The sequence below is a fragment of the Bombina bombina genome, chromosome 6 (assembly GCF_027579735.1).
Source record: "Bombina bombina isolate aBomBom1 chromosome 6, aBomBom1.pri, whole genome shotgun sequence".
Classification (NCBI taxonomy): domain Eukaryota; kingdom Metazoa; phylum Chordata; class Amphibia; order Anura; family Bombinatoridae; genus Bombina; species Bombina bombina.
In genome coordinates, this window is record NC_069504.1 from 871,489,861 (window position 1) to 871,504,272 (window position 14,412).

Here is a 14,412-nt window from a genome sequence, read left to right on the forward strand (position 1 = left end):
GTGCTATTAATGCTTCCTCTAAGTTATCCCCGTTCATGGCGAATTATGGGTTTCAACAATCCTTGTTGCCCAATTCATTCATGTCTCAGGGTATTCCAGCTTTGGAGGAGCATCTCTGGCAACTCTGTTCCACGTGGGTGCAGATTCAGGATTGCCTTCATCGTTCTATGCAGCGTCAAAAGTTCCAGGCTGATCATAGGCATCTGCCTGTGCCTTCCTACCAGGTTGGTGAGAGAGTTTGGCTGTCCTCCCACAACTTGAACCTTCGTGTGCCTTCCATAAACTGGCTCCCCGTTATGCTGGTCCTTTTTGAATGCTTCGACGGGTCAATCCTGTGGCCTACGCTCTTTACCTTCCTCCTGCAATGTGCATCTCCAATGTTTTTCATGTCTCCCTCTTGAAACCATTGGCTTGTAATCGGTTTACCACTGTGTTGCCTCGTCCCCATCCTATCTTTTTTGACAACCATGAGGAGTATGAGGTCAGCAGCATTATTGACTCTCGTATGTCCGGGGGCCATGTACAGTATTTGGTTCACTGGAGAGACTATGGTCCAGAGGAGCGTTCATGGGTTCCCTCCTCTGATGTTCATGCTTTTGCCCTCCTCCGTGCCTTCCATGCCCTTTTCCCCAATAAGTCTTTTGTACTCCCGCAAGGAAGGGGTCATTGAGGGGTGGGTACTCTGAGGGTTTTTTCCCTGATTTGTTTGCTATGTTCTGCTGCCAGCCATTTTACTCACCTCTCTTGCTGACTCTGGTGCATACTGTGTGATGCTGCTCATTTCCTGCACTTCCTTTTATGGCCAGACTGGTGTACATCATCCGTGTGAGACAGGATGCAGTCTCAGAATTGTTATGTCATCACTTATTATTTAAAGGTCCTCTGTTCAGTGTGCTTTGCCCTTGCATTGTCTCAGACATGTTTGTGAGAGCTCCTGTGTATTACCTGGCTGTCTGACGTCCCTCCTGATTCCTGATCTCAGGCTTGTTCCTGACTCTGCTGTTCTCCTTGTTCCTGATTCCGGCTTGTATGACTACTCGTTTTTGCTCCTGACTCGGCTCGTCTGACTATTCGCTTTGGCTCCTGACTTGGCTCACCTGACTGCCAGCTATGGGTTTTATTCCTGGCTTGTTATTTGACTTGTGGACTTTTTTTTATTATGTTTTGCTATTAGTAAAGGTGTGATTATTTTTGCACTTCTCGTCTCAGTCTGATTCCTGGCATCCTGACACATAAACTGCAAAAAATGGAGAAGACTGTAATTAAGAATTCAGACGAAAGTTGTGAGCTAATTCGGCAAGTGGTAGTAATTGAGACCAATAAAACTGTTGAAAGGTTTCCAGAGACTGATTAACACATTCATTTTGTCCATTTGATTGAGGGTGATGAGAAGTAGACAAGGATACTGTAGTTCTCAGTTGTTTACATAAAGACCTCCAGAACAGAGAGACAGAAACTGTGCTCGAGAAGTCAGAATACAACCGCTGCAGCCATCATACCACCAGGAAACACAAGCTGTGCTCCTCTGTCAGACACAATATAATAAGGAATACCATGTAATAATATTTCATGTAGTATAATGAGATTGGACAATTCTTGGGAAGTCGATAAACCTGGCAAATATACAAAATGAGCACATTTAGAGAATGATCAACCATGACCTAAATGGTAATATGACCTTGAGATACGAGTAAATCAGTTATGAAGTCCATAGATATGTGAGTCCATGGTTGATGGGGAATAGGTAGAGGTTGGAGCAGGCCAGAAGGTAGCTTATGACAGGCTTTGTTGGAATCACAAGTTAAACAAGCTGTTACAAAATCTTGGACATCCTTCTTAATAGACGGCCAACAAACGTGTTTAGTTAGTCTTTTTAAAGTTCCTTTGAAACCTGGGTGTTTCGCCACAATGCTGTAAGTTGGGTACAAAGAGACGGTTCTGAGAGGGAGTACAAGACGGAGGTATCTTGGACTATTCTGCCTGTAATCTACTAAGTACGGAAGTAGAAAGTTGAGCTATAGTCCTTTGTGATTTCCGGTCCGGATAACATCTGGTGTGTTTTCCACCAAAGAATCTGAATGTAATTGCCTAGAGAGTTTGTCTGCTTTGATGTTCCTAGTTCCAGGAATATAAGAGAGTACAAAATTGAACCTGGAGAAAAATAAAGACCACCTGGCTTGTAGAGCATTTAACCTATTGGCCGTTTGCAGATAGAGAAGATTTTTAAGATCAGTTAGGATCATAAGGGGCTGTAATGGTCCCTCAAAAAGGTGTCTCCTTTAATTCAGTGCCATTTTGATGGCCAGTATTTCTTTGTTACCAACATCATAATTCAACTCTGCCGTATTGAATTTTTAAAAAAAATAAGCCACCGGATATATTTTTCCAGAGTCCGGAGTAAGTTGGAAGAGCATTGCTCCTACAGCCACATAAGAAGCGTCAACTTCTAAGATAAACTGGAGAGAAGGATTAGGATATTGAAGTATCAGAGCTGATGAGAAACCTGTTTTAAGCAGGTGCAAAGTTGAAATTGTCTTCTCTGGTTATTCCTTGCAATTGCTTTCTTTTCTGGTTAAGGGTGTGAGTGGAGCACTGATGGTAGAGAATCCTTTAATGAACGTTCTATAATAGTTAGCAAACCCTAAAAATCGCTGCAAGGACATCAAGGTTGAGGGTCTAGTTAAATTTATTATAGCGGATAATTTTAAGGGTCCATCTCGAAACCTTTGTTGGAGATTACATAACCCAAAAAGGGAATGGATTCTTGATGAAATTAACATTTTTCCAGCTTTGCGTACAAGGAATGTTCTCATAATCGTTGAAGGACTAAGGACACATGGTGGACATGTTCACAATGGCTTCTTTAAAAAATAAGGATATCATCCAGAAAAATTATTACGAACTGATTCAAGTAATCCCTGATCATCTCATTAACGAAATGCTGAAAAACCGCTGGGCATTACATAACCTAAAGGGCATAACCAAGTATTTGTAGTGCCCAAAACAAGTATTGAAGGCTGTCTTCCATTCATCACCCTTTCGAATCCTGACCAGATTATAATCTCCATGAAGATCTAATTTAGTAAACACAGAAGCCCCTTGAAGATAATCAAATAACTCTGAAATACGAGTAAGAGGTAATTGTTCTTAATGGTGATCTGGTTGAGACCCCAATAATCAATGCAGGGATGGGGACCATCATCCTTTTTCTGCATGAAGAAGAGTCCTGCTCTAAGAGAAGATGAGGAAGGACGTATAAGGCCTCTGGCTAAGTTATCCTTAATGTACTCATTCACAGTCTTGGTTTCAGGATGAGAGAGAGTGTAGGATCTTCCTCACGGAAGAGGGCAAAAGATATATAGTACAATCAAAAGGGCGATGAAATGGTAGGGTTTCAACCTCTTTTTTTGGAGAAAATATCCTGAAATGAAGAGTAATGGTTGGGTAACTTTGTGTGAACCTCAATTGGAGCCATCACAGAGGTATGGGAGAGCATTTTATCTTTTAAACAGTGTTGTACACAGGAAGATCCCCAAGAGGTTAGTTCCCCAAGAGACCAAGAAAATGAGGCTTCATGGAGTTGTAACCATGGTAGTCCCAATATGACTGGATACAATGGAGAGGAAATGACATCAAAAGAAAGAATCTCAAAATTAAAGATGCCCACTGAGAACTATAAAGGTTGTGTGGCAAATTCAATAAATCCAGGACCTAAGGGTTGTCAACTAAGAGTTGAGACTTTAATGACCTGGTCTTTCTTTTGAAGGGGTATATTGAGTTTTTTTCAGCAAAAGTGGTTTCTATAAAGACACCTGCTGCCCCAGAATCAACTAATGCCTGTACAGAAATCTTGAGCTGTGGAGGAGGAAAACATAACAGGATGGCTCTTGAAATGAAGATGACCTTGGTTTGAGAAACCTCTACATTCTTCAGGATTCCCATCATATTTTTCCAGAAGCGGAATCCTAGGGGTTACAGCTACCCCTAATTGAGAGGGGGAAGGTGCAAGGTAGACACGCTGTCTTCAGCAACCAGAGGAGGCTGAGGAGAGATTGGAGAGACAAGGTTCTGTACTAAGGCAGCAATCTGGTCCAGTTTGGTGTCTAAAGATTGCAAATGAGCAGAGAGAGCTCCCAACAGTTCCCCCTGATGGGTCACGGCCATAGCCAATTCTGTTGGGTCAATATTTTTTGGCCTGTTTATACTCTCAGGGTATTAGGATTTGTCCTAAAGAAGACCCAAAGGCTAGAATGAGTTGAATGTCCCACTCGAGCACACTGAATATAATCTAGTATGTGACCCCAGAGACAACTGTGAAGAAGTTTAGTTAGTACTTAGAATAACTCAAGTACTGATGAGAATAAGGAGCAAAACAGGCAGATAGGCCAGAAGATACGGATTGATGATTTGGCTCCAAAAGCTTGAGGAAGATTAGGCAGTTCATATAGGCTTCATATAGGCTTTGGATGAATAGCTTGATACAAGCTAAATGCTGAGTTAAGGACTTCAGGTAATTCAGTCATCTTAGACACATAACAGGTTAATACAGGCTTTGACTGGATAGCTTGACACAGGTTTAATGCAGTGTTAAACACTTCAAGTAATTCAGGCAGCTTAGGCAAGTAGCAGGTTAACACAGGCTTTGACTGATTAGCTTGACACATGTTTAATGCAGAGTTAAACAAGTAGCAAGTTAACACAGGCTTTGAATGATTTGTTTGACAAGGTTTAATGCAGAGTTTAGCACTTCAGGTAATTCAGGCAGCTTAGGCCAGTAGCGCACTCACTTTTTAGGCACGGAGAGTAACAGGCAGCCACAAAGTTGTAGAGACAACAAACGGGCACCGTGAATCCTGCAGCCCATGGCTAAATAGGTGTGCGACATCATCAGGAGGCAGGTGATGAAGTCTACGTCACGTTGCAAGGCAACGCAACGCAAGGGACCTCCGCAATTAGCGGTGTGGGTAAGTGCTGGAATGGAGCCATACAATGCACCTCACTTGTTTTTCCCTACAGACATTTTCTAATGGGCAATCAGGAGCATCATGGTGGGGGGCTGTAGTCTTAAAAGTTCTGAAAAGCCCTAAATGTGTGTACTAAATCAAGCAAAATGTTAGCCCCAAATGTATTGACCTAACTAATGGGTTTCCAATCTGTGCTGCACTACTAGTACCTCTGATCCAGTGTGCTAGTATATTTAATGTAGTGTGTGTGGGGTGTAGCTAAAATCCTTTATGAGCTTTATGTAGCTCTTCATAGCTCTAGCTCCTCATAACCCAAAAGGAGAAAACATCCAGTACCAATTTTGTATGCAGCCTAAAATCATATAGGGAAATATCTACCCGTGAAGTAAAGGAGAAAGCCTTAGTTATTATTCAGTTACATTTGCATGTATGGAAAAATGCTCAGTATTGCTTAATTATTCAATTGCATGGTATTATGAAACAAGAACTAATATGATATTTAAGCGAGGTGCCTTTGAACTTATAAGAGGGCTCAAGCCCCAGGTTCTAAACCCTTTGTCAGGGATCAAAGGAATCAGACTAAGATGAGAAGTGCAAAAACACCTTTATCCATAGCAAAAAATAATAAAAATGTCCACAAGTCAAATAACAAGCCAGGAGTCAAAACCAGAGCTGGTAGTCAGACAAGCAGAGTCAGGAGCCAAAGCGAATAGTCAGACGAGCCGGAGTCAGGAACAAGTAAAACAGCAGAGTCAGGAACAAGCCAGGGATCAGGAACCAGGAAGGACGTCAGTCAGCTAGGTAATACACAGGAACTCTCACAAACAGGTCTGAGACAACGCAAAGGCAAAGCATACTGAACAGAGGCCCTTTAAATAATAAGTGATAACATCACAATTCTGAGACTGCATCCTGTCTCACATGGATGATGCACACCAGTCTGGCCATAAAAGGAAGTGTAGGAAATGAGCAGCATCCCCCACAATGCACCATAGTCAGGAAGAGAGGTGAGTAAAATGGCTGCCAGCAGCACATTGCACACAACAGGGAAAAAACCCTGACAGTACCCTCCCCTCAACGACCCCTCCCCGCGGAGGACAAAAGGCTTATTGAGGAAACGGCATGGAAGGCACGGAGGAGGGCGGGAGCATGAACATCAGAGGAGGGAACCCAAGAACGCTTCTCTGGACCGTAGCCCCTCCAGTGAACCAAATACTGTACACGGCCCCTGTACATACGAGAGTCAATAATGCTGCTGACCTCATACTCCTCATGGTTGTCAACAAAGATAGGATGGGGACGAGGCAACACAGTGGTAAACCAATTACAAACCAATGGTTTCAAGAGGGAGACATGAAAAACATTGGAGATGCGCATAGCAGGATGAAGGTCAAGAGCATAGGCCACAGGATTAACCTGTCAGAGTATTCAAAAAGGACCAACATTACGGGAAGCCAATTTATTGGAAGGCACATGAAGGTTCAAGTTGTGGAAGGACAGCCAAACTCCCTCACCAACCTGGTGGGAAGGTGCAGGCAGATGCCTATGATCAGCCTGGAACTTTTGGCACTGCATAGAACGATGAAGGCAATCCTGAATCTGCACCCACGTGGAACGGAGTTGCCAGAGATGCTCCTCCAAAGCCGGAATACCCTGAGACATGAATGAATCGGGCAACAAGGATGGTTGAAACCCATAATTCGCCATGAACGGGGATAACTTGGAGGAAGCATTAATAGCACTATTACGAGCAAACTCTGCCCAAGGTAACAGTTCAGACCAATTATTGTGGTGATCTGAGACATAGCAATGGAGGCAGACTAGTACTCTAGTGACAACTAATATCACTATAGTACTTGTAAGAGGCGCCTAGGAGTAACAAACAGAAACAAGTAGATGAATTAGATAAAGGGGTCTATAAATGACTATAGGCAAGAATATACAATAATATCTATAATATACAAATATACAAACTGTCATCCAATAAGGGATGGCATGTGAAGGCAAAGTCCTTAATATCCGTGATGTAAAGTCCCAGAAGAGATGTTCCAGACAGAAAGGCCGCTCCTCTAGGGTATCACGCCACGACACAAGGAAAAGGAATCTAGACAAATCAGAATAGAGGGCGCCACATGGTGCAGATCAGATGGTAAATGATAATACAAGCAAAGAGGACAAAAGAATCCTACTCACGAGATGTAAAGCACAGATGTGCAAAACCAGCAATCCGGAACCACTCGTCGTCCGGTAGACCAATGGAAATGATCACAGGGGCGGATCCTTGTCTCACCAGGGAGAGTCCAGGGATGCCTAAAGCAGGAGTCAGTCAGCAGAGAAGAAATCCAACGGTGACCAATCCCACACCTCAAACAACTAAAAAGGAGACTAGACCAGCTCCAAAAAGGTCAGCGATTAAAAGATCAGCGATTAGAAGATCAAAAAGGTCGGCAGCAAGTGAGGAGATGAATAAATCTTTACAAATTGTATTAAAATGGTAAAAACAAAAGCAACGCGTTTCTCAGTGTAACACACTGTTTCATCAGGCTGTATTACAAACAAACTCACAGCTGCCATATTTAAACCCTAAACAACCAATCAGATTGAGGAAAACAATTCCACCCCCTTACCAGGTAATACCATGTTCACATGGGGGGAGTGGTAAGAAATAAATTAAATAAAGTGTGATATACAACATGTAAAAATCTACACATAACATATAATATATACACATACAATTAATAAACAGTATACTTTCTCCAGAGGACAACTGATCACCATTATTATGTATAAAATAACAAAATTATTAAGAAATTAAATAAAAAAATTAACACCAGACAAAACAAACTGCTAATGGTACACTCCAATGGTCAGTAAGAGTGAGTAATAAAAACGTATCTATCCTATTGAAATAGGATTCATTAAAAATTCATATTAGTATTGCTACTGTGAGCTGTGAAATAGGGAAAGAGAAATAAATGATTATATAACCATGTGTAATCGAAATGGAGGTGTTCTATATGCACAACTTGATATGGTGTCAAGTGTAAAAAAGAAGGAGGGGGGCGTGTTTTGGACAAACGTGGTGTTATAGGGGAGAAAGAAATTCTAAAGTAAAGAAACTATACAGAACCAACTAGACTTCTTTGCTAGGATGCATAAAGTAGATGTTTAGCAAGTGTTATTAACTTGTGAATAATGACAATAATACTCCGTTGGGCCAGTTCTATACGGTGTGCGTGGACTAAGTTGTCAAGGCAACAGGGGAGGTGAATACACATCATTGGTGTCAGTGTGATGGGGCGTGATTAAGTGAACAATAACGTTCATAGAAAAATCGAGTAAAGAAATAAATACATCCAAATCCAGATTGAGTCAGTTAAAAATCTAAAGATATTGCGGGTGATCAGTATTAGAACATAAAACCGCTGTAATAACAACAATAACCTTACGGCTCAAAAAAGATTTGCTGTTTGCAAAGGGACAGTGACTCATGGGGGTGTGTGAAGATCCGCCAATCAGCCGCCGGTGAGAAAATACGTAATAGGGAATGATAGCCAATAGCTGTTTCAAAAGCAGTGACCAATAAAAAACGTCCAATATCGAGTGTCAGTATGTAATACATGACAGGGGAACTGACAAATGTGTAAATGTGACATAATGTGGACCTATATTAAGAACAATAACAATAGAGTGCGGGTCATCAGAAGACTAACATAAAAATAGGACAAATAAATTTAAGAAGAAGAGTAAAAAATGAGTAACTTAGACCAAGATATGCAAATAGCAATATTCGCATGTTCTTAATAATAACCTATGTGATTGTGATATGTAACTAAGGACGGTAAGTGTGACTAAAAACCTCAATAAGGACCAGGTGTACTAAGAGGGGGGAGAGAGAGAACAAGTGTAATGATAATGTAGATGAAATCACTAATATATAGGTAATTAGGTGGATAATAAAATTAAAAGGGGGTGGTGGGTAAAAAAGGGGGTGGTGGGTAGATAAACCACCACTGAATAAGGAAACATAAGATATATAAGAGATCACTAATATATAGATAGTTAAGTGGATAATAAAATTAAAAAGTTGTGGTGGGTATGTTAACCACCACTGAATTAAGAAAACATAAGATATATATGGGAGAGGAAGGGGGGGATAGAATCAGGTGGGGAAGAGGGAATAATATATGTTAAGATGGTAGAGTGTATATGTGTGATATAATGTGGAGTGGGACGGCCAGTAGAAAAGGAGCAAAACAATATCCCGTCAAATATATGGAAAAAAGGACTATAGAGAATGGGAAACAGAGTGATCAATATATATGTTATATAATGGATGGCACAGGGTGAACTATAATGGTACAGGGAGCCAGAGTCAGCAATTGACAATTTGTTTATTATCATATAAGAAAATGGATGAAACAGGAATTCAGAAGGCTGCTAGATCCATATTAAGGTTGAGACCAGAGGGAAACAGGGTCTTAAGTTTATAGATCCAATATGTCTCCCTCTGTCTCAACCTATTAAATCTATTATATAAATGAGACTGGGGAATCGATTCAAGAGGACATATGCTGAATGTATTAATGATACTATTGTGTGTGTTATTGCAATGTCTGGGGACACTATGATTAGGAACTTTGTTCTTGATATTTCTCAGATGTTCATTCCATCTGTTTCTAATAAGCCTACAAGTACGGCCAACATATTGAATCCCACAGAGATTGCAAGTTAATAAGTATATTACATAAACAGATGTACATGTCAAGAAATGATGGATATTATATGATTTTTTGGTAATATTAGATGAAAAAGTTTTGCACCCTGGCTTGATGTATTTACACATATTGCATTTTTTGAGATGGCACTTCCCTATGCCTTTTGTTTTAGATGGTATATTAGAATTGGTTCTTTGGTTAGGCTTGTGAACCACCACCTTACTAGGTGCCAAAACACTTTTTAGTGTTGGAGCTCGTCTAAAAACACATTTAGGTTCAGGATCTACAAGCTTTCCCAAAATAGGGTCTTTTTTAACCAAATTCCAGTGTTTCTTAATGATGTGTTTAATTTTGCCATGATTGACATTGAATTGGGTAATAAAAGTTGAATTACATTGATCTGTTGTTTTTGTATTATTACTATTTTTGTTATGTAAAAAATATGAATCTCTATTATCAGATCTGGCACGTTCATATCCGGTGTCAATTAGTGATTTAGGGTAACCTTTTTCTTCAAATCTTGCTTTAAGAATAAGACTTTGTTGTTCATAGTCTTCAATATGGCTGCAATTCCTACGTATTCTCTTAAACTGTCCATATGGAATGTTTTTAAGCCATGAGCTATAATGATTACTATGATAGTTCAAATAACTATTACAATCGACAGTTTTGAAATGTGTGGTGGTGGTGATTCTGTTGTCATTGGAGAAAGTCAAACACAGGTCTAAAAATACTATTGACTTAGGTTCGATAGAACTGGAAAAAGTTAACCCCATCTGGTTGGAATTAAGATATTGCACAAATGTTTACGCGGAGGTGGTGTCACCTTCCCATAAAAATATAAGATCGTCTATGTATCTGCCATAGAAGACCAGGCTCGCCCCGTGTGAGGAATTATAAATGTATTGTTCCTCAAAGATGCCCATAAAAAGGTTGGCAAAACTCGGGGCGAACCTGGTCCCCATGGCAGTACCTAGTATCTGTAAATAAAACTCATCTTGGTAAACAAAATAATTGTGTTTTAATATAAAAGAAATTAATTGCAAAATAAATTCTTTCTGAAGTGTGGGAATATACTGATCATCTAACAAAAACTTGGATACAGCTTGGATACCCAGGTTGTGTTGTATGTTGGAATATAAAGCATGTACGTCACAAGAGATCCATATCGTGTTCTCACTAGGTCTGATCTGTTCCAATTTTTTGATCAGGTCAGGAGAATCCTTGATATATGAATCTAGAGTGATGACATAACGCTGGAGAAACCAATCGACATAAGCAGATACATTATCTGTCAGACTTCCAATACCAGCAATAATGGGTCTTCCTGGGGGACACTGGGTGTTTTTGTGCACCTTCGGGAGGTGGTAGTAAAAAGCACAATTGGGTTTCACAGGGATTAAAAAATTCTTTTCAATTAAAGTTATAATACCTTCCTGATATCCAAAGTTTATAATGCCTGAAAGAATCTTAAGATATTTTTCAGTGGGATCATAATAAAGCTTTTGGTAATATCTATTATCACCCAATATCTTATTTGCCTCAAGTAGATAATCAGATAAGTCCTGCAGGACAATCCCACCCCCTTGTCCGCCTGGCGAATCACCAGGCTAGAATTGCTTTTGAGGGTTTTGAGTGCTTTCATCTCACAATAATTTAAATTATGGTTTTTAAAATGAGCAGTTTTAGATAGTTTCTCTAGATCCTCTAAAATATATTCTTTAAACAGTTCTACATGAACATTGTTCTATAGAACAGGAGTAAAATTGGATTTCCTTTTTAAATCAGTATGGACATAATCATCAAGAAGATGGTCTGTCAAATTTTTTGGTTCATAATACACTATATCCTGGGATATTCTGGTGGTCCATTCTATCAGTTAAAACAGGACAGGCGTCAAGTTTAATTTTTTTCTCTGCAAAATATTTCTGCAAAGACAATTTCCTAATGAACCTGTTGACATCCACATATAGTTCAAACATATTGTGGGAATTAGATGGGCTGAAGGACAAACCTTTCCCTAGGACTCTAATTTCGTCATTAGATAGTTGGTGAGAAGATAAATTGAAAATACCACTGGCTAATTTCTGTAATCTATTCTTTTTGACGTTTCGTCCTCTGTTTCCACATCTTCGTGGACCCTTTTTCCTCTCTGGTTTGGGGTATTGGTAACTAGTGGTTGCAAAAACTCTGCTATTTTCGGTTGATGGGATCTCAATTTCGGGCGCCTGTCTAAAAAAGACTGATCATAACTTTCATTCTCTCTTCTAAATGAGTCTGTATTGGTAGACGTGGAAGGTTGATCATAAGGTTGATCATCTACCCTAGGTCTGGAAGATGTATCCAAAGAGGAACTATGGATAGAAGGACGAGAATGATAATTATGATTTTAATTTGCTAAAGTGTAGTTTTGGTTCTGTCTATTGGTGTGTGATTGGTAGTCATGTGTGTTGTTATGATGATAACTATTCTGTTTATAATGAGAATTGGAGTTGGAATTAGTATGAGTATTTGAATTAATATGGGTATTGGAATTAGGTCGGTATGTAGAATTATTGAAATGCCTAGCGCCATGATGATATTCAGATCTTGAGTTAAAATGGGTATCAGATCTCACAGGAGTATTATCTCTCAAGATTTCAAATCTATTATTCGATTCATATCTATTGAAATCATTATGTCTATTGGGACCTACATAATGTGATGGTCCTCTATATGGTTCATTATTATAATAGTTCCTATTATAGTGGTGATTATTTCTATTTGGGTGATTAGAATGGTTCCTGGGGGTATAGTTGTCCCTTTGGAACTCTTCTCTAGGTTCATAGTGGCGGTTAGGATAGTGATTATAATGGTTACGAAAATTATTGTTTCTATGTCTATTGCGAGGTTTGTCTACTATTGTCCATTCTTGTGTGTTTGATGAGGACCCAGCAGTAGGTGTTTGAACTATTGTCAAATCTCCTCTTTGATCAGTGATATTACTCACCTGTTGTGTTTTTTTCATATATGTGTATACTACACCTTGTGTATAATCCTCATTATCCCTAGCCAATTTTTTGTTTTTAAGATTAATAATATCTTGTTCATATTTGTCAATCCTATCTAGTACTATCTGATCTGCACCATGTGGCGCCCTCTATTCTGATTTGTCTAGATAGCAATGGAGGAACTGTTCCAGAGCTTGATTAGACCGTTCCGCAGCCCCATTGGATTGAGGGTGATATGCCCAGGAGAAGGAAAGCTGGATCCCCATTTGAGCACAAAAGGAACGCCAAAATATGGAGACAAACTGGCTACCCTGGTCCGGCACTATCTCCTTGGGTAACCCATGTAAACTGAAGACGTCCCGGGCAAAAATTGAAGCAAGCTCCTGAGCGGTAGGCAGCTTCATCAAGGGAATGCAATGTGACATTTTAGAAAAACTGTCAACCACCATAAGGATAACAGTATTGCCATTGGAAACAGGGAGCTCGACAATGAAGTCCATGGAAAGATGTGTCCAAGGACGCTCACCATTAGCAATAGGTTGAAGAAGACCCACAGGAAGATGTTGAGGAGTCTTATTCTGTGCACAAACTAAGCAGGAGGCAACATACGCAGCAATATCAGAACGAAGACCTGGCCACCAGAATTGTCGAGTGACAGACAAAATCATTTGGTTCTTGCCTGGGTGACCTGCGGCTTTAGGATAGTGGTAAGTGTGCAAAAGTTCGAAGTTCGAAGATTCTCAGGAACAAAACACTTACCACTAGGTTTCTCAGGAGGTGCATTGGTTTGTGCAGCCAGGATCTCCTCCCCCAAGGGAGAAGTCAAATTAGTACGTATGGTAGCCAAAATATGGTCAGGAGGTATAACTGAAGTAGGTACAGACTCCTCCTTGGACAGAGGCGAAAATTGTCGAGAGAGGGCATCAGCCCTAACATTCTTACTACCAGGCAGGTAGGAGACCACATAATTAAACCAAGACAAAAAAGCAGCCATCTGGCCTGTCGGGGCGACAAACGTTTTACTTCAGATAGATAAGTTAAATTCTTGTGGTCAGTAAGAATGAGCACTGGCACGTTAGTGCCCTCGAGAAGATGCCTTCATTTCTTGAGTGCCAAAATTATGGTCAGTAATTCCCTGTCACTAATTTCATAATTGCACTCCGCTGGAGACAATTTCTTAGAGAAGAAACAACACGGATGCAAGGAACCATCAGGCATAGGACGTTGAGACAAGAGGGCACCTACTCCAGTCTCAGATGCATTGACCTCAAGAATGAAAGGCAGGACAGGGTTAGGATGAGCCAGAACTGGAGCGGCAGCAAAGGCAGTCTTAAGACTATCAAAGGCCTTAATGGCAGTAGGTGACCAATGGAGTGGATCAGTCTCTTTACGGGTCATGTCTGTGATAGGTTTGACCAAGGAAGAAAAGTTTTTAATAAACTTTCTATAGCAATTGGCGAACCCCAAAAAACGTTGAATAGACCGAAGACCAACTGGGCGAGGCCACTGCAGAACTGCAGATAACTTGTCAGGATCCATGGAGAACCCTGCAACGGAGATCACATAACCTAGGAAGGTTACTTGAGTTTGATGGAACTCACATTTCTCGAGTTTACAAAACAGGCCGTTCTCACATAGTCTCTGAAGAACCTGTGTAACATCAGAACGATGAACCTCAACTGTGGGTGAGTATATGAGGATGTCATCTAAGTACACCACAACACACTGCTGCAACATATC